The 25261-nt window shown below is 43.1% G+C and overlaps 1 protein-coding gene and 1 long non-coding RNA gene across 2 annotated transcripts in view; one reads left to right on the forward strand and one right to left on the reverse strand.

Moving 5' to 3' along the window:
- Positions 1-25261, reverse strand: part of LOC148124756 (uncharacterized) — an 801081-nt gene that overhangs the window by 473996 nt on the left and 301824 nt on the right. The window lies entirely within an intron of this gene.
- Positions 1-25261, forward strand: part of NEXMIF (neurite extension and migration factor) — a 386178-nt gene that overhangs the window by 262990 nt on the left and 97927 nt on the right. The gene's annotated exons all lie outside the window — the stretch shown is intronic.

Here is a 25261-nt window from a genome sequence, read left to right on the forward strand (position 1 = left end):
TCACACAGCAAGAAGAACTGAGGGCAGATGGACCAAGGCAGTCACAGAATGGATCCCACTTGATCAAAAGCATCCACAAAAAAGACCTAAAACAGGGTGTCGAACTTGCGTCATTCTGGCAGCGTCACATGACGTATTCGGGTGTTAGCATTCCAGCAACCTTCCATTCCGCCCAATGACTCCGAGATAGACATCTCTCAAAGGTTCCTTTTATTTGGATAGTAGCTGGCACAACTGTGGAATCCTGAATCTGAAAGTTCTGGGCTTCCTTGCAATAAGTAAAAACTACAAAATCCATCCCCTGCACCTATCATCACATCACATGGCCCAATCACCATCCGTCCCAACTTGAGACTTCCTCTCACTTATGAGCAACACAACCTGACCTTGAATCAGAAAAAGAATGTTATTATGTCTAACTAGATCTACTCCAATGAATTCCCCCCTCCCACTTTCTCAGGCTCAGATGTGGCAGCGTGGGAGCATCTGATCTCAATATGGCTTTCAAAGTTGACATTGGGACTTTCCCCCCATTACTAAACCGGGCATGGGCAGGGCCAGTGCATGACACATCTGGGCCAGTGGTGGGATTCAATTTTTTATTACCGGTTCTGTGGGCGTGGCTTGGTGGGTGTGGCAGGGGAAGGATACTGTAAAATCTCCAATCAGAGGCGGCATTTGCCGGTTCTCTGAACTATTCAAAATTTCCACTGCCGGTTCTCCAGAACTGGTCAGAACCGGCTGAATACCACCTCTACATCCGGCCCATGGACCACGATTTTGACAGTCCTGACCTAAAGCAAAATGGATTGATGACATCAGCAAGAATGGCAGGCCCAACTGGCAAACGGAAGCTCAGGACCGTATGAATTGGAAACAGGTGGAAGAGGCCTTCCTCCTGCAGTGGGTAAACAATGGTTAGATTACAAGGGTCTTCAAACTTGTTAAGTTTAAGACTTGTGGACTTCAACTCCCAGAATTCCTGAGCTAACATGACTGGAGGAGGGATTCTGGGAGTTGAAGTCCACAAGTCTTAAAGCTGTGACGTTGGGAGACCCTGGGCCTAGAATGATGATAATATGGATACTGTCTTAACTTGGAGGTCTTCTAATGCTCACCACATCTTACTTCATTTCCAAAGGGCTTGCACGTTCTTTGCCTTTTCTGAAAGCATCCCTCCTTCTCCATGGATAACCTCATTCCAGCTTATATGCCCTTCTTCATCACATAGCAATTTAGCCGCTGACACAGCCGGCCTCAAAGTTGTCAGCAACCTGACCTGTCCCATCTGTTCCAATTTTTATGAAAGTTGCTGAATTTCTCTTCTTTGAATGCCTCACCTTTCTCCACATCTGAACACAGTTCCCCTTCCTCCTGGGTGACCCTGCACTTAAAATGCAAGTTACCCAGGAGATCCAAGTGAGGCTGTTTCATTAATGATGAATGCCATATGGCTGAAAGCATATGGAACACGCTGGCTGTTTATGCTTTGAAACATGAATGTCGCGGAGTGGAGTTGGCAGGTTGTTTGCGCAGCTTGGCGTGAGCGAAGTCTGAACTGGAGGCCAACACCTGCCTGCACCTGAGTTGAAAAACCTGGCCGATATCACCAAACGTAACCTTTGAGAAGCCAGGATTCGAAATCTGAATTCAGACTCTCTGGTTCTGACCTGCACCCAGAACCTGGATATGAGGTCAGGTCCTTACTCTTTCCCAACTTTCCTCCCCCCTCCAAGAGGCACACTACTCTGTTGTACTCACACCAGCAAAGAATATTTGGCACCTTAAAAACCACCCAATGGATTATCCAATGCACTTTCACTAGATGCCTGGCATTTGTTCAGCGTTGATTTTTGAGTTCCTAGTTCAAATATTAGTTTTGTTCTTTAAAAAATGCAGTGCAGGTGGTCCTCAATTTACAACCACAGCTGAGCCCCAAACTTATGCTGCTAAGTGAGATATTTGATAAGTGAGTTTTGCCCCATTATAGGACTTTTATTGCCACATTTGTAAAGTGAATCACTGCAGTTGTTCAGTTAGTAACCTGGTTGTTAGGTGAATCTGACTTCACTTTCCAGATGCTTGCAAAAGGTGATCACATTACCTAGGGAACTGTCATAAATCTGAAAAATGGTCATAAGTCACTCGTTTCAGTGTCATTGTGATTTCAAATAGTCGCTAAGTGAACTGTTGTAAGTCAAGGACTACTTGTATATTGGAATATCTGTCCTAAAGGTGCTTTTTCAAGAGGCGACCATACTTTCTTTTTCCTGGTTTTTTAAAACAAGGAAAAACTCTTGAAAAAGCCTCTTTGGGAGAACCATGACTTGGAATACCTGAGATCAATCAGTGCTCCTGTATAGATACAGGTAATCCTTGCTTAACGACCAGTTGCTTCATGACTGTTTCAAGTTGTGAATTAACACCTGTTTCATACAATAAATCTGTTTTGTTTGTTGTCCTTTTTTGCATCTTTGTTAATTTAATACATTTTGTACATTATTCCCCTTCATGATTTCAATATGTATTTTTAGAGCTTTCTAACTTTCTGCTCTGGCCCCTAATACCAGGAATTGTATTGCAAAATTTAGAGAAGGCTGAAATTGAAAGTTTTCTGGTTCGTGAAAAAAAACACTCACATTAAAATGGGAATTAAAGAAATTTTTTCTTCATGACTAGAATAACAGACTGGAAGGGAGCTTGGAGGTCCAATGTCTCAACATCTTTTTAATATTTTGGCAACCAAGACCGGAGGCAGTATTCCAAGTGTGGCCTTACCAAGGTACTAACACTTCCCATGACCTTGATCTGTTCAAGGTGTCAACTAAAAAATTCTTCTTTGTCTTTTTAGTTGCCAGCAGAAAGGGAGTGGGAGAAAGTAGTGCATTCCTTAAATGTTTCAGGTAATTGCTAGGCAGCGAAGCTGTTGGCGGGCAAGACTATTACCGGAGAGCATAATTGATGACTCTTGGCTATGGATGTGTCCCATTGGAGAATATATATCCAGGGGGTAGGGGGAAGACCAGGGTCAAGGGTGAAATGAATAATGTGTCTTAGAATCAGCTGCACCTAGGTAACGCTGACATGGTCACTCCTAATAAATCATTTTTTTTACTCTGAAAGATGTCACTAGAGAATTATGATTTGAATGGGCGTGGTTTGCCAGAGCCTTGACACAAGGTTTGATTGATTCTCCTCACAACTGTATGTAATGTTTGTCAACATTACAACTTGTTTGTGGTACTGATAGTTGCTGAATGCCTTCTGATTACTGCTTCCAGCCAGGTGATTGTTTTGTGGCACTCATGCTGTAGAATTTGGGAGGCATCTACCGTAACATCACATCTGTCTATGGGAGCCTCATTTCTTCACTCAGGCCTTTTAGCTATGAATGATGGAAGAACAGGATGTTCCTTTTTACTTGGTTACTTGAATATTGTTTCACTGTATTCCTTAATAGGTGTTTTACTGCACTTTTATTGTAAATCACCAAGGATGTGGCATATAAATGCTTCTGTTGATGATGATCATCATAAGGTAGCAGCTTTTTACAAAAAAACTTAACTGCCTTGAACCAAAATAATTCTCCCGGGTGCCACATCCACAAGTGAACTGCTGAAATTCAGGTGAGGAGTTCTTGTGAGATCTAGATAAGTCTCTGTCAAAGGAGGTCTGTCGAAGAAAGGATCTTGTTTGTCTTACTGGTTTTGGTGGCTTTCCCCCTGTCCTGCCTAAGCATTGGCCTCTCCACCTTGTCAGTTTTTAACTTAAGGGAAGCTCAATAAATCTTTCAAGCTGAGAAGCACCAGAGGATAATCAGAGAACAAGATTCGCCCCCACTCAGTTTCCTTAATCAGGATTAACACCGGGAAAAATGGGATTGGGATACAGAATCCTAGAGAAAGAACAAGCAAAACTCCAGCCTTTATTTATTAGCGAATTAAAATAAAATGGAATTCTCTTACAACAGAGGTCTCCAAACTTGGCAACTTTAAGGCTTGTGGACTTCAACTCTCAGTATAGCTGGCTGGAGAATTCTGGGAGTTGAAGTCCACAAGTCTTAAAGTTGCCAAGTTTGAAGACTCCTGTCTTACAGCATCCCCAGATATTCCTACAGATGTTGGTGCTGTCCACAGTGATTATTCCAGGCCAGCATCATACAAAAAAGATGCTGAGGCCCCAGAAAGAATGCAGAGAAGAGCTGCAAAGGTAATAAGGAGGCCTGGAGGCTAAATCATATAATGAACAGTTGAGGGAACTAACCCAACCTAACCAAGAGAAGACTTAGAGGACACAGAATAGCATCTTCAAGGATCTGAGGGACTCAGAGGGAAGAGGGAAAGGCATCCAAAGCATCTGAAGGCAGGATAAGAAACAAGATGGAAGCTCCACAGAGGGAGATCCAACCTGGAAATAAAAAGGAATTTCCTGACTGTTAGATCGGGAAAGAGAGACTCGAGACCAGTGTGACTTTTTTCAGCTCTTTATTTCATATATAGATCTGTACAAGATCTCGGAGCCGTGGCAGCCCTTCATATAGGGATTGCTCGCGGCTCGCCAGCCAATGACAGTTCTTTGAATCTCCCACGATCGGTCCAGCCAATCGCGGTTGATTCATAGCGAACCAATCACAGCAGTTTAGTTAACCAATCGTATTGCGGTATGTGCGCACCAATCAGAAATTAGTATTTGGAGTATGTTAATATAGAACACTGACCGTGAGAATAATTAAGCAGTGGAATGGCTTGCCTCCTGAAGTTGTGGATACTGCATCGTTGGATGTTTTCAAGAAATGTTTGGACAGGATGGTATAAGGACTTCTGCCTTGGGAAGGGGGTTGGACTAGAAGATCTCCAAGGTTTTTCCCAACCATATTATTTTATAATTTGAATCTGCAGAGGAGTGAGGGACAGTAGCACACCAGGTACTACAGTAATTGAATTGGACTCTGTTTTCCCACAACTGAATTCACATTTTGACCTAAGCTCAACTAATATTGAACAACTACTAGGTTTTGCTCTGCATAGAAGTCCCTTGGGGGATCATCTCAATGCAACCTCCAATCTTGATTTTCTACCTAACGAATCCTGATTTTTTTCCCCCTATATATAACTTTTTAAAAGGAAGAAATTAACACAAACTGATATAAATTGAGGAAGAAAAAAAAGAAAAACAAGCAAAGAGATAACAAAAAGCGCAGGAAAAGAAAGAGATAAAGAGAAATTGCACAGAATGAAAAAAAGAGACAAAGAAGTAGTTTCCGATATTCTTCACAGCAGTTATAAATACAATTATGTATTAACCTCTTGCTCTAAAGTTACATCACTAGGATGGCTGATCTGCTATCTAAGTGAAAATATTCTATTGTATTTGCTGTTAGATACTTGATTTTTTTTAGAACTGGCTTGCTTTTCACTTGTTTATCTTTAAGGTATTTTTATAACTCCACATCAAGTGTTAGTGTTTTGTTTTGCAAGCTAACTTGGGAAAACTATGTCCTTTAAGGAGCTGAGAGATAGGTAAGTAAACAATTAAGCAACCCTGCCATAGATCTGCAGTTGATTTATGGTAAATTATCTCATGGAAATCAAGATGAAGGTGCACCAGACATTAAATGCAGTGATGAGTTTAAAAATGGCACATAGCGTCATTAAAATCTTTGCTGAGTTATCCTCAAATTCTCCTGATTACCTGTCCATGTTGTTTTCTTGACTATGGTATGGAACTGGCTTGACATTCTTCTATGTACTCTACAGCAGAGGCCCCCAACCTTTTTGGCACCAGGGACCGGTTCCGTGGAGAGAGGTTTTTCCATGGACTGGAGAGGGCGTGGCTTCACGTGCTGCCCACATCCCGTGGATGGGCCTTTTCTTGTTTGCGTGGGCTGGTTTCTGGCAAGCCACAGCCTGGTACTGGGCCACAGACTGGAGGTTGGGAACCCATGCTCTACAAACTTAGCACTTCCTAATAGTCTTCTGCTCACGAGGCCAATACTGTGTTTCTTTGGAAGATTAGCCAATGATGGCTGGGTGCTACCAGAGTTGGCTAGTTATGCTTGCAAATGCATATTCAGCTAGAATAGAGCATTGTTTCTCAATGTTCCTTGGTTGAGGTCAGGTCCTGTCCAAGAAGGGCATAGAAAATCCAGCCAAAATTCAGTTTTTATTTGTTTATATCCAATAGCCAGAATCTTGCCAGACTAAACTTTTCTTACTCATTCCAGTGAATATACCCTGGAAGATTCTAGGGAGTAGCTATCCTGACTCTGTCTCTGATCCAGTTCTAGGATAGAACATACAATTATTGAGTTGAAAGGGACCTTGGAGGTCTTCTAGTCCAACCCCCTGCTTGAGCAGGAGTGTGATGACCCAAAGGGGCATGGCACAAAGGCAACACAGTCAAATAAGCAAGGAGAGTCCCTTTATTATCTCCAACTTTGCCCCCAGTGTCCAGTTACCTTTGGCTAGAGAAAAACTCTCCCAGGAACAGCCTTTAAGTGGTTGAAATTCAGTCCGAAAACAAAGTACATATAAACTGTAAATAAAAATCCACACAAACCACACTGCAGCAATTAACTGGACAGGGCAGGATAAGGAATTTCAGACTTCAAAGGCTAGTGAAACACCCACAGTTGGGAAGACTCCGGGAACCCAGATAAGCCTCAACGATACCAGATAATTCACAATTTTCTCCCAACAACTGGCTGTACGCAGCTTCCCTTTTTAAACACTGTGTTCCCAGCTGCAGTTAATGAAGGGAATCAGGGCCCTTTCCTCCCCTGTAAGCCACACAACTCGCGTTGCTCCCTTCTCCATTCCTCCCTGTGTGCCTTAGGATGAAAAGGGGGTGGGCCTGGGTCTTCCTCCGAATATCCTCTCCCTTGCGCTACCTCTCTCCTGCTCTGCCCAACTGGACTTTGCCCTTCCCCAGTTTCTTCCACAGCCAATGGAGCCACACTCCTACTCCCTATCAGCTGCTCGGCTTCCCCCTCAGAATCAGATTCTGACAGGGACATGAGAAGGAGACCCTACACCATTTCAGGCAAATGATTGTCCTGTCTCTTCTTGAAAGCCTCCAGTGATGGGGGAGAGGGCACAACTTCTGAAGGCAGTTGGTTCCACTGGTTAATTGTTCCCACCGATAGGAAAATTATCCTTAATTCTAGGTTGCTTCTTTCCAGTGGTGAGTTTCAAAAAAAAAAAAATTCCTATTGGTTCAGAGAGCGCACTTTGTGCACACGTGTGCAGGGCTCAAAGACGCTGGTCTCTGTATCACCGCTGGTGAGCTGTTTTTTTATCTCAGCTGAGGCGCAGCAGTACACTCTGCCACACGAATCAGCTGAGCTGATAAACAATAGAACATAGGAGAGGTAACAGCGGGGGGTAGGTCGGCGGGGCCAGCCAGAGGTGGTATTTGTGGGTTCTCAAAACCAGTCAAAATTTGTGCTACCGGTACACCAGAACCTGTCCAAACTGGCTGAATACCGTCTCTGCTTCTTTCCTTGGAGAGTTTCCATCCATTGTTTCTCGTCTTGCTTTTTGGTGCTTTGGAAAATAGTTTGAACCCCCTTGTCTTTATAGGAGCCTCTCAAATATTGCTATCATGTATTGCCTCTTGCCTTTTTCCCCCTTCTTTGGAAAGTGCTTCCTCCTTCCCTCGGAAACTGCTGCTTCATCATAGCGTATCACACCATTTCCCTCACCGTAGACACCACCCCTCATTCAGTTATAAGATGGGTGGACTTCAAGTCCCAGAATTCCTCAGCTTGCCTTCTTGGCTGGGGACTTCTAGGAGTTGAAGCCCATCCATCTGGAAACTATGAAGGTTGAGAAACACTAAATAGAGTATTAGACTCAATTTGGATCCTGGGAAGAAATGCGTGTCACCTTCAGTGCTCAGTCTGAAAATAAAAGAACAGGGAAGGAAGCTGCACCTGGTCTGTGCAACTAGGGATCTTGACCTTCCATGAGCTTCCTACTCTTTCTGATGGTCTTTGGACATTGTACTCATCACTCATTGCTGAACCAAGCTGCAATGTCTATAGCAGGGGTCTCCAACCTTGGCAATTTTAAGACTTGTGGACTTCAAGTCCCAGAATTCCTCAGCCAGCTTTGCTGGCTGAGGAATTCTGGGAGTTGAAGTCCACAAGTCTTAAAGTTGCCAAGGTTGGAGACCCCTGGTCTATAGGGCAAGAGATATCCCTCAGGTTTCTAGCAGAATTCCTCCCAGAGAGATTTTTTGTTCAAAAATCTATACCCGATTATTGCTGCCTTAAGAGTGGCTACCACCACAATGTATATCAAGAAACTCTCTCATTCCAGGGTGCCAAAGGGCAAGAGCCCCCAAATTTAGAACAATCATAATTTAGTTGCTGCTTTTGTAAAGTGCATTTGTTGCCTTGGAAACCAAGAACCGCAGCGAACAGCTAAATAACATTTTTGAAGTTGTCATCAATGACTCTTGTTTATAAATGTGCAAAGAACATACCCAGTTTGTTGTGCAATTGGCAGATGTGGTAGAGGATCGTTATATAACCGCTTCGGATAAATTTTTGCAAAGTGGAAATGCGTCCTTCTGCAGCGAGGAAGTTTATTATTTAGTAGCTTTGGGGAAAAATTGCTCTCTTGTTAAAAGCTCAGGCATCCCCCCGCCACCCCCACCCCAAAAGCAGTTTCTTTTAAAGCAACCGGATAACTTTCCGTTAAAACTCTTCCTGTAATTTGACAGGGAGGAGTGCATAGTTCTGTGCTATCTTGATCTCCATTTTAACACAGAATATAACAAGAGGCTCAGCATGGCCAGGAGAGAAATGGGGCAGGAAGTATGCCATTTTTTGTGCCCATTTGAGATGGATCTGCTGGCTGGAGCACAATTTTTACCCTGTCTCCTGCCAAAAATTGGCAGAAAATTGCACCTCTATTTTTCCGACAGCTTGCCCTCAATTTTTGGCGATGTGATTTCTGGGAACCACACAAAAGGAGATTGGGAATTCTGTGTGTCTATGTGTCAATATCCTGTTTAGCAGGCACCACTCCTGTCTGAATGCTCTCTGAGGCCGAGATGGATGCACAACGGTCTCTCCTACCCAAAACAAAATTGGCAGCAGTGTGGCAGGTTTTCACAGCACACAAATCTGCCAAATTTGTATTTATCACTTCTCCATTATTGCATTTACATGCTGCCTTTTCTCTTGAAAGCTACAACAGACATTCTCTCTCTCTCCCTCTCTCCCTCCCTCCCTCCCTCCCCCCCCCTCTCTCTCTCACACACACACACACACACACACAGACACACACTGGCACACACATGTTTTTAAGCAATTGACTGCCTTTGATGAATGGAGAGTTCAACACATCAGCATTTTAACTCTGCCTGTGGAGCCTCAATTGAGAGAACAATGAACTCATACATTTAACTAGAAATGCTGGGAAATTTTGCAACCAGCTAAGATTGGCAAATATTTACCCTCTCACTACTGTGATCAAGATAGCACCATCCACCCATGTCCTGTCCAGGGACTTTCTCAGGCTGAAATATGAAGACATAAGGTTTGCCACTCTTTTATAGTTAGGATGTAACCTTGGCTGAGTCATCTTTTGGGTCCTTGGGTTCACATCTGGGGCTGAGTCAGAACTCAACGGCATCCAGTGAGCTACATTATATAAGCCCCAAAATCATGTGATTTGCTTGGTTCTGAATTGGGATGTTGAATTAACTTCACTGTTGTGGTGAATTATCCTTGAGTTTCAATCATCATGGGGCCTGTCCATTATCGTCCTAAGTTGTGATGGTCATAAAACTAGTCACCCATGTGGCCAACTTGATATTATACCTTTTTTTTCTGATTAAGTGAACCTTTTGTTCATCATGAGGCTATTTAGCAAATCCCAGTTTTCAGCAAAACACTATAAATTATGGTCACATGACTAGTGGACGCTTAAAATGGCCATAAATGCAGGCTGGTGGCCAAGTGCTCGAATTTCGGTCATGTGACAGTGGAGGAGGGGCAGCCATTGGAAATTCAGAATCAGGTCATAAGTACCTTTTAGGGCAGGATTGTCCCCAAGATTGTGACATTTTAACAAGCAAAGTCAATGGGGAAGCCAGATTCACCTAACAACCAGGTTGTTGGTTTATCGACTGCAGTGATTCACTTAACAAATGCGGCAAGAAAGGTTGTAAAATGGGACAAAACTTACTTAGCAAATGCCTCACTTAGCAACAGAAAATTTGGGGCTCAATTATGGTTGTAAGTTGAGCAGTAGTTGTATATATACAGTATGTATATATGTGCACATAACTGTGTGTGTGTCTGTGTGAGTGAATGCATGTACTGCATATATAAGTATGTGTATCTATGTATGTATGTATATAATGCATAATGTGTGTGTGTGTTATTCTTTTGAGAGTAGGAATTGGAATTTCATTTTAACGTGTGCCATCATGTACACAGAAAAGTGACAATAAAGTTATCTATCTATCTATCTGTTGCTCTCATCTCTCAGAATGCATTTTGGGTTCCTAGCAACGGGCAAGGTCTTCTCTTTTTCAGTGGTTGAGGACTCTTGCATTTGTTACAATAGGAAGGAGAGCTGAGATTGGGGTCAACAGCAGATTTGGGTGCCGAGCGTATTTGTATATCGCAGCCTTTAAACTTGAGCTACGAGGACAAGAACACAACCGAATGCAAAACTAACACGGACTAACTGGGTGCCTCTCAACCTTGGCAATTGTGGAAGCTGTGTGGACGTCCCATAATTCCCCAGACAGCACACAACTTCAAGTTGCTAAGGTTGAGGAACACTGGAATAATTATTTCAGATTTTGTGTGGGTATTAACCATTGTGCGAAGGTTAGCAGGAATCCTGCTTCTATGGTAGAATGAACAGAATCAGGCACTTTCCACATGGGATAATTACGGTGCATTTTAATTTATTTTCACTAAGCCTATTTGGAATCTCATTTAGAATCAAATATAAATCTCACTTGAATCCAGATGCCAGCATTTTCCTCCTTCCACTTCATAGACCTTGGGGCGGCTTTGCCACATTCTCTGTTTTGCACAGAAGTTTGCTTTGGTACCTATTTGTAGAGGTGCCACCCAGGGCAAAATGCTTTAGGATTTAGACGTGTGACTAGTTAATTTATTTCTGATACCCTCCTAAAAAAGATTGGCAAATATTTGCCTGCTAACTACTGTGGTCAAGATAGCACCATCCAGGGGTGGGTTTCTACCAGTTCTGTCCACCTCTGTAGAACCGGTACCTCTGAAGAGCAGCAGACATAGAACCGGTTCCATGTCGGCTGAAGTTTTTGCCCACCAGCCCACCTGGGCTCTTACCTGATCTTTACTTCCTGATTTTTCAACTTCAGCTGCTGAACGAGGCACAGCTACAGTTAAAAAAGCAGGAAAACAGGGCTGTTCCCAAGGCTGCTTCTCTGCACACAGCGTGCTGATGATGATTTACAGGCGCGCGGCTCACAGTGGGCAGGGAAGCTCGTAAATCCTGAACCGGTAGTTAACCTTGTCGTATCCCACCCCTGGCACCATCCACCCATGTCCTGTCCAGGGTCTTTCTCAGGCTGAAATAAGAAGACATAAGGTTTGCCACTCTTTTGTAGTTAGGATGTAACCTTGGTTGAGTCATCTTTTTGGTCCTTGCGTTCACATCTGGGGCTGAGTCAGAACTCAAGGGCATCCAGGGAGCTGCATTATATGAAGCCCCCAAATCATGTGATTTGGTTGGATCTGACTTGGGATGTTGTATTAACTTCACCGTGGTGGATCCAGATTACTTTGGATAAGCATTATGTTGAAGCTCTCTTCTTCTGCATCTATTTTTAATTTCTACTGCATCCAGTTTTGGTCACCACGTTACAAAAAAGGACTAGTGGTGACATGATAGCAGTATTCCAATATTTGAGGGGCTGTCACAAAGAAAAGGGGGTCAACTTATTTTCCAAAGCTCCAGAAGACAAGACAAGAAACCATGGTTGGAAAATAATCAAAGAAAGAAGCAACCTGGAATTACGGAAAAACTTCCTAACAGTGAGGACAATTAACCAATGGAACAGCTTGCCACTAGAAGTTGTGGGTGCTCCATCACTGGAGGTTGTTAAGAAGAGACTGAAAAGTCTCTTGTCTGAAATGGTGTGGGGTCTCCTCCTAAAGAAGTTGCATCCTGACATTTAGTTTCCAACTTGCATGCCTAAATAGGTTTTCCATTGGAATGGATTAAACAGTTCCCCCTCACTCTTTATACATTGTGCCATCTTGGCAACTTTAAGGCTTGTGGACTTCATCTTCTAGAATTCCCCAGCCAGCCATGGGGAATTCTGGCTGTGCTGGCTGGGGAATTCTGGGAGCTGAAATCCACAAGTCTTAAAGTTGCTAAGTTTGGAAACCCCTGAACAAAAGGGAGTCATTTGGAACAAATGATATTGACTTACTTGAATTAAACGAATTGTTGAATGCGGACCATAGAGTACGTATTAAAAAAAATGGTACCTGTGTCTTTATGTAGCATTGTAGGTATATCATTCTGGCTGGAATTCACTATATGTACCAGCTAGAATCCTAAAATTGGAAGAACTGTGGAGGTCTTGTAGTGCAACCTTCTGCCCGGTCAGGAATCCCACAACCCAACCCAGACAAATATTCCAGCTTTGCTTGAAAACCTTCAATGATGGAGCCCATGACATCGGGAGGCAAGCTGCCCCAAATGCTGAGGATCTCTTCTTGCAGTCCAAAAATTGTTCCTCAGTTGAAATTTGGGTCGCTCCTGTAAAATTTCCATCCATTGGTTATTGTCCTATTCTTGGGCACTGTGGAGAATAAACCCCCTTTGCCCTATGACCATCCTTCAAGTATTAGAAATCTTGCTATCATGTCTCCCATCCACCTTCCCTTCTTTAGGCTAAACCTGCCAGTTCTTTTAACTATTCCTCATAGGATTTAGCCTTGTGAGCACGTACACAGAATAACAGAATAACATAGCTGGAACATTAATGGAATAAAAAAAAATGACTACTGGTTCTGTGGGCATGGCTTGGTGGGCATGGCAGGGGAAGGTTACTGCAAAATCCCATTCCCTCCCCACCCCACTAACCTGCTTTCCAGCTCCATTCTCCTGTGCAGGGCAACTAGGACTGAGACCCAGCCAGGACTTGATGGGAGACAGAGAATAGATGGGGTTGGCGAGGCCAGTCAGAGGTGGGATTGGCCAGTTGGCCAAACAGTTCAAAATCTCTGCTAAGGGTTCTCCAGAGCTGGTGAGAACTGGCTGAATACCATCTCTGACTTGCAAGGGACCTTGGAGGTCTTCTAGTCCAATGGCCCCCCAACCTTTTGGGCACCAGGGACTGGTTCTGTGGAGAGAGATTTTTCCCTGGACTGGATAGAACATGGTTTCGCAGGCTGCCCGTCGATAGGGCTTGGCTTGTTTGCATGGCCCGGTTTCTGGCATGCTGCCAGGGATTGGGAACCCCTGTTCTAATCCAACCCCCTGCTGAAGCAGGAGAACCTATACCAGGGGTCCCCAAACTTGGCATCTTTAAGACTTGTGGACTTCAACTCCCAGAATTCTCCAGCCAGCGTAACTCCAAGAATTCTCCAGCTCTGCTAGCTGGAGAATTCTGAGAGTTGAAGTCCACAAGTCTTAAAGTTGCCAAGTTTGGAGACCTCTGCCCTATATTGTACTGGACAAATGTCTCTCCACTCTCTTCCAGCAGTTGAAGGGAACAATCCCAATAAAAAGCCTGCACTTTTTGAAAGCGGGAAAGATTTATATTTTAGCATACCAGCATCTGAGCTGTGCCTCACTCATCCTCCCTGCATCTCTTGCAATGGTAGAAAGAAGTTCAAACTCGGGTTGTTTTTTAAGCCTCTGCTCTCTGGAGGAAGTTGCCATTTATATTACTGGCGAACTGGAGAAGCCTGCAGTAAATGAAATCCACCAGCTGGATTAAAGGGTTATTTCCCCAGCGTGTCAAGATGACACAAAGCTGCTAAAAACTCCCGGTTGTTTTTGACTGATCTATATCTGTCCGGAGTCATCCTCTTCCTTCACTGACACGGTTCTTTGTTGGAGAAGTTGGCTTTGCCACAGAAAATGTGGAACAGTCTCATGCAGCAAGAAATCACAATTATGCAGCAGAATATTTGCGGAGGGGTGTGTGTTTGAAGAGGTCTTCCATGCTGGAAGGAAATGGATGCAGCGTATCTATTCTGTTTCAAGCTAATCGCAGAACAGCTAGCTATCCATCTGCTTGTTTGAATTAGCCTTGTATACTGTGTAGGCCCCTCCAGAAAACCTGGGTGGAATTAAAAAATGCCCTAGGACAGGAAAGGGGATTAGGCGAGAACAGAATAGCTTCCTTCCACACTAATGTTGTATTAAAGTAGACGCTGAATTGGATTAATGCACTTAGATTGTGTTCTTGCAGATTGTGCCCAAAGCAGCTTGGAATAGTAGACGTTAAAAATGTGGGTGAACATAAAAATTAATAATACGTTTTGCTTAGCTGAATCAATCAACTAAAAAGTGGCCCAATTAATCATGCAGCCGACTGCTTTAAACTATTTTTCATCCAGCATTGGTAGATTGATTAGAGGAATTTTAGTCCAGCTCTTAGGAGTTTCAGTTTCTTTATCGACTGAATTTCTACTTGAAGAAAATACTCAAAGATACATGCCGGTTTTGAGATGATACACAAACAAGCCTTAAGAGCCACTTTATTTATTTTGTTGTTATTCATTATACCCCACCGTTCATTAATTCATTTGCTCATTCATTAAATTTAGAGAGATGCCCAACTCTACACTGTCTCTGTGCGATATGAAACAGTTAAAAACAGGAGGAACTAATGGAATAAAAAATGTTTGTCCAGTAAAGGAAACATTCGAATTAATATAAGAAGACCTACAAAGAAGCTAGCTCTCTAGCTTCTCCCTAGCCCAAGAAAGGGTGGAAAGGGGAGGGAATGGCTTTTTCAATGACAGGGGATCCATAAAAGCTTTCCCCATCCAAGCAGAAGAATGGGGGGACTCGGCTTCAATTAAACTAACAACCAGAATAGAGTTGGAAGGGACCTTGAAGGTCTTCTAGTCCAACCCCCTGTTCAAGCAGGAAACCCAATACCATTTCAGACAAATGGCTGTCCAGTCTCTTCGTAAAGTCCTAAAGTGATGAAGCACCCATAACTTCTTGTGGCAGGCTGTTCCACTGGTTAATTGTCCTCGCTGTTAGGAGTTAATTTCTCCTTAATTCCAGGTTGCTTCTCTCCTTGTTTAATGTTCATCCGTTGTTTCTTGCTTTGCCTTCTGGTGCTTTGGAAAGTAAGTTGACCTCCTCCTCTTTGTGGCAGCCCCCCAAATATTGGAAGACTGCTATCATGTCACCCCTGGTCCTTCTTTTCTCTAGACTGGCCAGACCCAATTCCTGCAACCAGCCGTTCTTCATACTGTAGGTTTTAGTCTCCAGGCCTTTAATCATCTTAATTGCTCTTCTTTGCACCTTTTCCAAAGTCTTTTTGTAATGTAGTGACCAAAACTGGATGCAGTATTCCCGGTGTGATCCTACTAAGGTTTTATCAAACGGTACTAATCCTTCACGTGATTTTGATTCAGTGCCCCTGTTTATACGACCAAGGATGGTATTTGCTTTTTTGACTGCTGCCACACCCGGCTAGCTCATATTTAAATGATCATCCAGAGAATCTGCTTTCTTCAAAGGAGAAAGCCAAATTTCTAACGCTTCGGGCCTCAGCAATTTGCTTTACTTAGCAAGCTGCTCAACAGCCCCAGTTTCCTGGACCGTTTAGAAATTTCTTTATATATACATATAATATAGTTTTTAAATGCAATAGATATGAATAACACCACAATAAAATCTGCATTTGGGAATGCACAGTGGCTTTTGTGAATGCAGAACAGCCGAACTTGATTTCCAGCAGAAAAGAGATCCATCTCCACAGCTTCAGCTTTGCTTTGCTTTTCCATGGCTTCTCAAAATGACATTCTACAAGATTAAAAAACAAAACAAAACTGAAAAATAGAAGGTTAGATTATTCTGAATGAGAGCAATTGTGCAACTTATGATCGATGCAGAAACGAGCTTTTTTCTCATTGCAGCCATTCTTTTGTTGTTGTTATCGTGGCTTGTTTTTTCTTTTTCCCCTGAGTGGAGCCTCTATCGCACGTGGAACTGCCGAAATTTCTCAGAGCGTTTTCTCTGCAATAGACATTTCACAAAAATAGGCTGCTAGTGAGTCAGAGGCACTGGGAGCCATTTGAGAAACAACATTGGGCCTACAGACCTGGGTGGAGACAACAGAGAAGACCAAGTTTTCTCCAACAGCTTTCTCTTGCCAGTGTAGAGCAGGCAGACAATGGCCAATGGGAACAGGTGCCTGAAGGCATCTCAGCTGGTGGTCCAGGGCCGTGGTGGAAAAGGTAAACCACATCCACCATCCTTGTCAGCAGACTCGTCCCAATTCATTCCTGTCCAACTAGAAAGCAACCATTTAGAACGCAAAACAGCCTGGGTCTGCCATGGGTCTGGGGTCTGATGCATTGGACAGGAAGCCAGGGTCGTCCTTCCTTATCCCCCACATATATGGCTCTTTGGGTTTTGAAAGTTGACTTTCCTGGTTGAAGCTTCCTCATTAAAGGGGAGAGGGGAAGGGTAGGAAAAGGTGAGGGACCTGGCTTGGAATCTTGGAATTACAGTCCGTGATCTGGACTTATTTTCCAAAGGGGCGCATTTCATACTGTGCAGCGGGCTACTCTCAGCAGTTAGCCAAGCTGTTTTTGAAACACATCTACCGCCTGCATGGAGGGCCACGGAGAATTTCTTAGACAGAGGAGTCCAGTTCACAGCCAAATTTTGGAGGGAGAATGTAAAAAAGGCGCTGGCAAAAGCGACACACAGAGCTATAAGAAACAGGCAGGCAAACACCGGGCCCCCCAAAGGCCATTCCAGGTCGGGCAGAAGGTCTTCCTCTCCACCAAATACTTGAGATTTAAGGCTCCCTAGTAAGAAGTTGGGGCCAAAATTCATGGGGCCTTTCCCCATAGTAAAAGTCATCAACCCAGTCATGGTGCAACTGAAGTCCCCCCCACTGTTAGGGAAAATACACCTGGTGCTCCATAGGCGCCTCAGAGTCAGAATCAGCTGGTTGCCAAGGCTCCAGTATGCACCCCCATTCAAATCATAAGTCTCTATCCACACCTCTCAGAGTAAAAAGTATTGATTTATTAGGAGTTAACATGTTGGCATTTCCTGGTTACAGACAACTCTGACACATCATTCATTTCCCCCTTGACCGTGGTGTTCCCCCCACCCCCTGGATGTATATTCTCCAATGGGACACATCCATAGCCAAGAGTCCTCTATCATGTTCTCCGGTAATAATCTTGCACGCCAACAGCTTCGGATGCCAAGGCAATTATCTGAGGCATTTAAGGAATGCACTGCTTTCTCCCACTCCGTTGACACTTTGATGAGCTCCAGTTTACTACTCTAATAAAAGGAAACTTTGAGAACATGTCTGTCTCAGAGTTATTGGTTGTAGTTGAGGTTTTCTGGAATGCTGACACTGAGTTCTTTCCCAGGGCTTGGAGGCTGGGGGGCTTGGATGGGGAGGCGGTGGCTCAACCCTGGCAAGACTATCTGGCTGGGGGGGGAATTGGGCCCCCTGATTATGAGGATTCTCTACCCTTGGTACTATTAGGCCTATCTCCCCCCAGGCAGCTCTGGTGGACAATGTGGGGTTTTCTCTCAGTGCCTCCTGGAAGAGCTGATGACATAGCCGTGCCAAGAGCACCTGTTGCACAAATCTATTTTGTGCACTTATTTGTGATCACTCACGCTCTACTCATCTCCCATCTGGACTACGCAGTGTCAGGGCTCTGACAATCCACCCCTGTTGGAATCATAAGTCTCTAGCCGCATCTCTCAGAGTAAAAAAAAAATTGATTTATTAGGAGTGAACACGTCGGCGTTACCTGGGTGCAGCCAACACTGAGACACACCATTTATCTCACCTTTGACCCTGGTCTTCCCCCACCCCCTGGATGTATATTCTCCAATGGGACACATCCATAGCCAAGAGTCATCAATCGTGCTCTCCAGTTATAAACTTGCGTGCCAGAAGCTTTGGCTGCCTAGCAATTATCTATGAAAATATTTAAGGTATGCATTACTTCCCCCACTCCCTTTCTGCTGGCAACTCTAAAAGACCAGAGAAATATTTTTGAGTTGACACGCAGGGCTTTCCGTAGGGCAATAGTTATAGTGTATGTTAATTTCAATGAGGACTGGCCACCTGGAAGGGTTATGTGGTCTTCATATCATGAGCCGTGGTGGCGCAGTGGTTAGAATGCAGTGTTGCAGGCTAACTCTGCCCATTGCCAGGAGTTCGATCCTGAAGGGGTCTAAGTTGATTCAGCCTTCCATCCATTTCAAGGTTGGTGAAATGCGGATCCAGATTGTTGGGGCCAAGATGCTGACTCTATAAACGGCTTAGAGAAAGGGCTGTAAAGTACTGTAAAGAGGTATATAAGTCTAAGTGCTATTGCTATTATTTGTGACCTTCCCAACTGGCTTCTGACATGCAAAGATTTGTTTAGTGACAGCATGATTCACTTAACAATTCACCCAATGACAGCATGATTCATTTTAACAACCATGGCAAGAAAGGGGGTAAAATCAGGTGTGACTCACATAGCAACCATCTTGCTTAGCCATGAAAATCCTGGTTCCCATTGTGGTAATAATACATTGAAGACTGCCTACATATTGGTGGTCTTTTCTCCTTGCCTTTGTTTGATTTTTTTTCCCTTCCTATTAGTGTAGTTGCTAAACAAAAACGCTTAATTCTTCTGTTCCAACTCTGATTCTGTGAAATCAGGTTTTATTTAGCATTACCTGTGAACCGGGAACATTTGTTGGTTCCTCTCCTAACAAACTAAAGTTGGAAGCCAATGTTTATGACTGATTCCCAATCTGGAGCCAGGAGGTGGTTACCAGTGACCTGCTCCACCTGCTGTTAAACCACCCACAAAAAAGGACCTTCCTGGTTTTGCTTAGTCGTTCTGGTGAAGAGGAAGAGAGCCAAAGCAAAGCTCTCAACCATCTTGCAGCGATGATTCCCCTGGCCAAAGAGTCAAGGTACCTCCAGATGGTAGGTTGTTGGAATGGATAGGAGGACCCAAAAGCTTGGGGGTGGGGGGGGTTCTCCTTTAATCCAAACTATGGATCTTCCGATCCCTGCTCCAGATTCTTGGCCAAAAGCCCCCCTCCCTTCAAACGCAGCCTTAGAAAACTGTTCTTTTCAAGCTCCCATTGAAATCCTAACTTTGGCTGACATCACATTTAGTGAATGGGCCAAGCCAGGTTCTGGAGGTGAGGGAGGGGGTAGAGAAATTTGTCAGGATCCAATCGGATGTTCCTTTACCCATGATCAAGTCAGTGCACAAAACTCCCTTCCTCAAGAGTTGGAAACGGCCTTGCCAATAATAGCAGCACTTCAGTTGAAGTCAGCTTGTAACATGCTCATGTGCCGAGCCCCTTCTCTTTTGTTTTTGAAGCTTTATCCAGCTCTACTACTTAAACCACTTGGTTGTCTTTGCTTAGCCTTGACTTCACGTTCAGTTTCTCTCTTCGCTAAGGACTCCCAGAATTATACCAAGATTCCTACTCAGTGTCTTGCAGACTGACGCAACTGTTAGCCTTGCAAGCTGTCATTTCCTACACTCTGTTTTTGCATAATCCAGCAGGGTGTCACTGTAGCCAGCATGGAGGACCTTATGCCATGCATTTGGACCTGTGGTGTGGCATGTAGTCTGGATTCCCAGGAGGGAGGGGCTGCTTTTCAGACTAAAGCAACAATCTGCATAACTGCAGTTATACTCAGGGAACTGCTAGGGAGAGTTTTAACCCTTTTCCTGATGATCAACCTTTCCAAGCTCTCTTGGAAAGTTTGATCATCAGGAACAGGGTTAAGACTCTCCCTAGCAGTTCCCTGAGTATAACTGCAGTTATGCAGATTGTTGCTTTAGTCTGGCAAGATTCTGTCTATAAATGAAGATTCTATTTATGAAACTACTCTTTCTGAGGTCGTTCTTGATTCTTGGAGGACTGACTATAGTCCCTATCACCTAGTGTGAAGAAATAGAAGGGTTACAAAGGGGGAGATTTCAAAGATTTGAGAGAAGCTAGCAGGAGAGGCATCTCTGTTTGAGTAGCAGGGAAATGTATTTCAGGATCCAATCTGAGTCCAGAAGTTTAATCCAGAAGTTTAGTCCAGAAGTCCAAGCTTTCAGCCCATCCTCAGGGAACTTTTCTCTCAACCAGAATGTGTGCTTTGGGCTACACTTTATGCATCATATTTCTGTGATGCCTGGTAGGGTATGTGGCTTCTTCTTGGTTGATGGAGGTATTGATAGCCACCTATTAAGTCATTGGCTGCTGTTTCCTTGTGCTGACAAGTCCTTGGTTCCTAAGTATCTGATAAGCAGGTGATAAATCAGCACTCCTATTGACTGACAAGGGGCCCATTTCCCAGGCTTCAACCATTTTCCTGGATGTTTTTGTCCCTGCTTGGCCAACAATCTTAATAACTATGAATCGAATGTATCTGTTTCATCATGAAAGATAGGAGGTCAGAAAACCTTCCAGGTTGGGAAATCAACATCCATTCAATATGGAAATGCAGGAAGAAGCAAATCACTATTTAGATCAGTGGACTAAGTTCTGTAGGAAAGGCAGAATTGCAGGGTGCCCCTTAGGCAGCAAATGCCTTCATCTGAACAGCTTCCTAATTCTCTGCAGTTAATCTACTTATGTGACTTCCTCGTATTTGGTGTGGGAGACAGTTTAATTGCCATGCTGGTAGCGTGTACTTTTCTGGTTCTTCTATGAAAAGGCAAAGAGTAAATCTTGCTGTATGGAAAAAGCGATATAAATTCTATTGGTCCCAAATCACAAGACTGTCAAACGCTGTAGGTGTGACCTTAAGCATTGATAAAAACGGCTTTCCAGGTGCAGTAGGGTTTTATCGGTTTTAACTGATGATTCATAATCCTTACTGTCTCATTTCTTATTCGCAAAAGCTTGGAAAGTTTTGTCACATATGACTCAGTTCCTCAAACAAATTCTCATTTGTCTAGATTACCTCTTTTCCATGGCTAATTCACATCGCCATCTCTCAAAAGCCCTTAAAATGATTTAAAAGATGCACATAATAATCAGTCATTTCCAGGATTGATTTTAATAACAATTTCCCCTGTGTTATTTAGGTGTTCAGCCATTATTGCTTTTAAGAATTGATTGCCGAATGAGAGAATTTCTAATTCTACGTGTCAGTTCCATGCAGTCGTTTGTATTTCTCTGCAAGGAGACGTCTCTGTTCATCGCAAAAGGTGTCAGCCACTTTGTCTGGCTGAGCTTGCTCCAGGTTGCAAGAAACAGAAGAGAGAGCTGCTTTCCCTTAAAATGTGGAAAGCCCAGTAAAAAAGTCAATCCAGTTTCAGGAGGGATCCAAGAATGAAAGCTTACAGAGCTCCAGATGTGATCTTAGGGTTTCCCAAAGAATGAAAGAACATGAGGTTGGATTAACTTGAGTTTAACACTTTGTTCATGGCTTGACACTGTAAACCATGGTTTCGCTCTTGCTACACTGTTTGAACCTAGACAGATGGGGTTTATTTTGCAAATATTAGGCAAACCATATTTACCATAATTGCAAACTGTATATACATTAAAGAGATTGGCTGGACCAGCCACCATCGTGTGGTTTCCTAGTCTTTGTCTTAACTTGTTGCAACATCACAGTTCTTCTAAATCAATGGTTTTATTACTTAGTTTTTTGTGAATGGAAGGCGATGGCTCAGCAGTTAAGATGCTGAGTTTGTCAGCTGGAGAGCTGATAGCCCAGGTGTGAGACTTGAGCAACAGCGTGAGCTCCCATGGGCCCAGCTCCTGCCCACTAGCAGTTCAAAGGCATGCACATGCGAGTAGATTAATAGGTACCACTTGTGTGGGAAGGTAACAATGGTCTGTGCACCTTTGGGCATATAACCATACTGGCCACATGACCATGGAAATTCTCTTTGGATAATGGTGGCTCCCTTGGTCAAGAAACAGAGATGAGCACCATGCCCTGGAGTCGGACACAACTGGACCAGGAAACCTTTACTTTTTGTGTGTATATGAATAAACCCAAACAAATGTGGGTTTATTCTCTGGAGCCTAGTTAAACTATCATTCAGTATGAGGCATGTACTCATCTGTACATAAGTGAGTGTCAGGGTGTATGGGAAGGAAGGAAGGGATACAAACTGTATTTTTCCAATCTTCCATAACCTGCAAAGCAACGAAGAGATCAGTGTAATAAAATATGAGCCTACTGGGTGTATTCACTTGACAAAAAAAGTATTTGATTTAAGAAAACCATGGCAGTTAAAGACTGGCATCAGTGCTCTTCTCTAGTATATAGTCTCTTTCCAATTGTGATTGGATCACAACCAGTCCCACGGGCCTTTCTGAGCACAATGGAACATGTAGACTCCACATCAGGATGAAACTTGTATTGTAACAGCTTCATAGCTTTCCATGAGCAATAGGAACTTTTACACGGTTCTTTTTTCTTGGAACATCCTATCGTTGCAATTCTCCTTCTCTACCAACTTACTCATCTTTATTGTCGTTCTTGCTTTTCCTTGATTTTTTTTCTATAACTCCGTCTTTGATCTGTGGAGGTCATTGTCCTTTTCCATTTCTGAAAAACCCAGCTTTACCCATTTGTCAGCTATCAGCAAGGAAATACTCCTTCTTTCCTCTTTTTTCCCCAAATGCAACGTTTGGTTCCATGGAGCATCGCAGAGAAAATAACTTGATTCTATTCTTTGTAGGTTTGTGGCATCTGAATACTTTTTCAAGGTCATCCTGGATACTGACCTGTGCAAGTCTACCTATCCATCCTGCCCCGTTGGGACCCTTGAGCTTACCTCCCACTTGGCTGGGTCCCTGTTGGCCAATCCATGTATTCAGGGCCTTTGGAAAGAGTATCCAGGTGGAGACTAATCTTATCTTTGCAGGGATAGTGTTCCACAGGGAGGGAGCCACCATGGACAAGGCCCTTCTTTTGGGTCCCACTAGATTGACCTCCTTAAAACAGGGGACCCTTAACATCCCTTACTCCCTGCTCTGGTGGTCAGATAGATGTAACTGGGAAAAGATTATATTTCAAATAAAAGATCTAATTACTGGTTCATAAGTTGTGTGAACATAGTACAAATGTGGTTGAAAATAACACTCAGCTGTGATCAAAGAAGGTGATAGGTTTAAATGTTCATGTCCTGTTTTCAGTTGCAGGTGCATGGTTATTATTTTCTAAAATAGAGAAGTACAACATCCCAATAGCTAGACACAAGGCAGGAAGTTAGACCTACGGGATCCCTTGCAGCCCTAGTATGATTCTATGTTGAAATGGGTGGAATATTTCTTAACTTCTTTGTTGTTGGTAACTAATGGTAAAAGGCAGAATCTATCCAGCATTGAGTTATCTTCATTATCCATTCTACGGCTGGTTGGTGTGCCTGTCATTAGTTTGACCTACTTATATTTAATTTTAGTTCCATTTTTTCACTTTGCTCCTTGACTTTCCTTACTAAAGCTTGCAGATTGCTTGCATTTTCAACTGAGTATCATCATGGGTATAAAGCAAATTACTACTGTTCCTTGAAACTCTTGTGTCAAAATTTATACATAGAAGTATCAAAACCTGTTATATACAGTATATTTTGCTGTTGAATAATTGTTTTGTTCTCATTGTTCTTGTTCTTGTTTCTTTTTTATTTCTTTTTTTTGTTTAATTAAGTCAAGCGAACAAAATGAACAATGAGAATATTGAAGAGGGTGTATACTGAAATTACTGTATGATTGTGATTGTTTCTGCGTTATATTTATTTCTGTCGTCAATATTATAAGTTATTTATTTATTCATTCATTTCAATAAATTACATTTAAAATCTGGAATTCATCCAACTTAGAATGGTTTTCATAAATCTATTATCTAGAAAGAAGTGTGTGGCAAATCTGAAATTAAACTTCATTTCAAAGGCCTTCTTTTAGGGAAGAGTTGAACATCTAATATTCTCTAGATTTCTCCGAGGTTGTATATCTACACGTGATAATAGTTGATAGCTGATATTTAACTTTGTTTGATAGTTAAAAACATAATATTTAGCAGGATTTGATAGGCAGCGTGCAGTGTCAGAACGTGACAGCTAATATGGGAGGATATTTTAACTTTTGACAATTTATTTCATGATTGATAGCTGCTAAAATCAAAACAATCTGAATGAGGCACTTGCTTTTCAGATGTCCAGGTAAAAAGAATTTACATTCAGAGATGTTTGAATCTGAACTCTTGCCTAATTTTGAAATTGCATAAATATACTCTTTAGCAGTTCCCATAGCTTTTCAGACTTTGGGATAATAAACTTTCTCAAATGTAATGGGCATCTGAATATGAGCCAAAAGTATGAGAAAAGCCAGGGAACAGACTGCAGCATGGTGAAAAAACAATTAGCAATTATATTCCAGAAAATTGTCCTGACTGACTGGAGAATGTTTGGCAGCAACTCTCGGTCTGGTCAAGAGGCTTACTGGAGATAGTGTAGCATGGGCATCGTTCAGCTTTCATCTAACCGCAGTTGGGCTCTGGCCCCCAATCCCATTGTGGGGCTTCAGAAGACTCTTGGACCCTGAGGCTGACTATTGATCTCCTACAGTTTTGAGGCAAGAAACATGGGGACAGGAGAGGAGCTTATGCATGCAAGCAAACAAGGAGCAACCATGATAGAGTTGGGATGGACCACAGAGGAGATACCATTTCAGACAAATAGTTGTCCATTCGCTTTTTGAAAGCCTTCAGTGATGGAACACCTGCAACTTCTGAAGGCAAGCCATTCCACTGGTTGATTGTTCTCTAAGGCAGGGGGTCTCCAACCTTGGCAACTTTAAGACTTCTGGACTTTAACTCCCAGAGTTGCTGGCTTCGCTGGCTGAGGAATTCTGGGAATTGAAGTCCACAAGTCTTAAAGTTGCCAAGGTTGGAGACCCCTGCTCTAAGGAAATTTCTCCTTAGTTTTAGGTTGTTTTTCTCCTTGGTTAGTTTCCAACCTTTTTTTTCCTTTGGTCTTTCCCAGTGGCAGGATATCTTGTATCATCCCAGACAAATGGCTGTCCAATCT

This window comes from Pseudonaja textilis, chromosome 12, assembly GCF_049901715.1.
Source record: "Pseudonaja textilis isolate UNSWEBS1 chromosome 12, rPseTex1.2, whole genome shotgun sequence".
Lineage (NCBI taxonomy): Eukaryota > Metazoa > Chordata > Lepidosauria > Squamata > Elapidae > Pseudonaja > Pseudonaja textilis.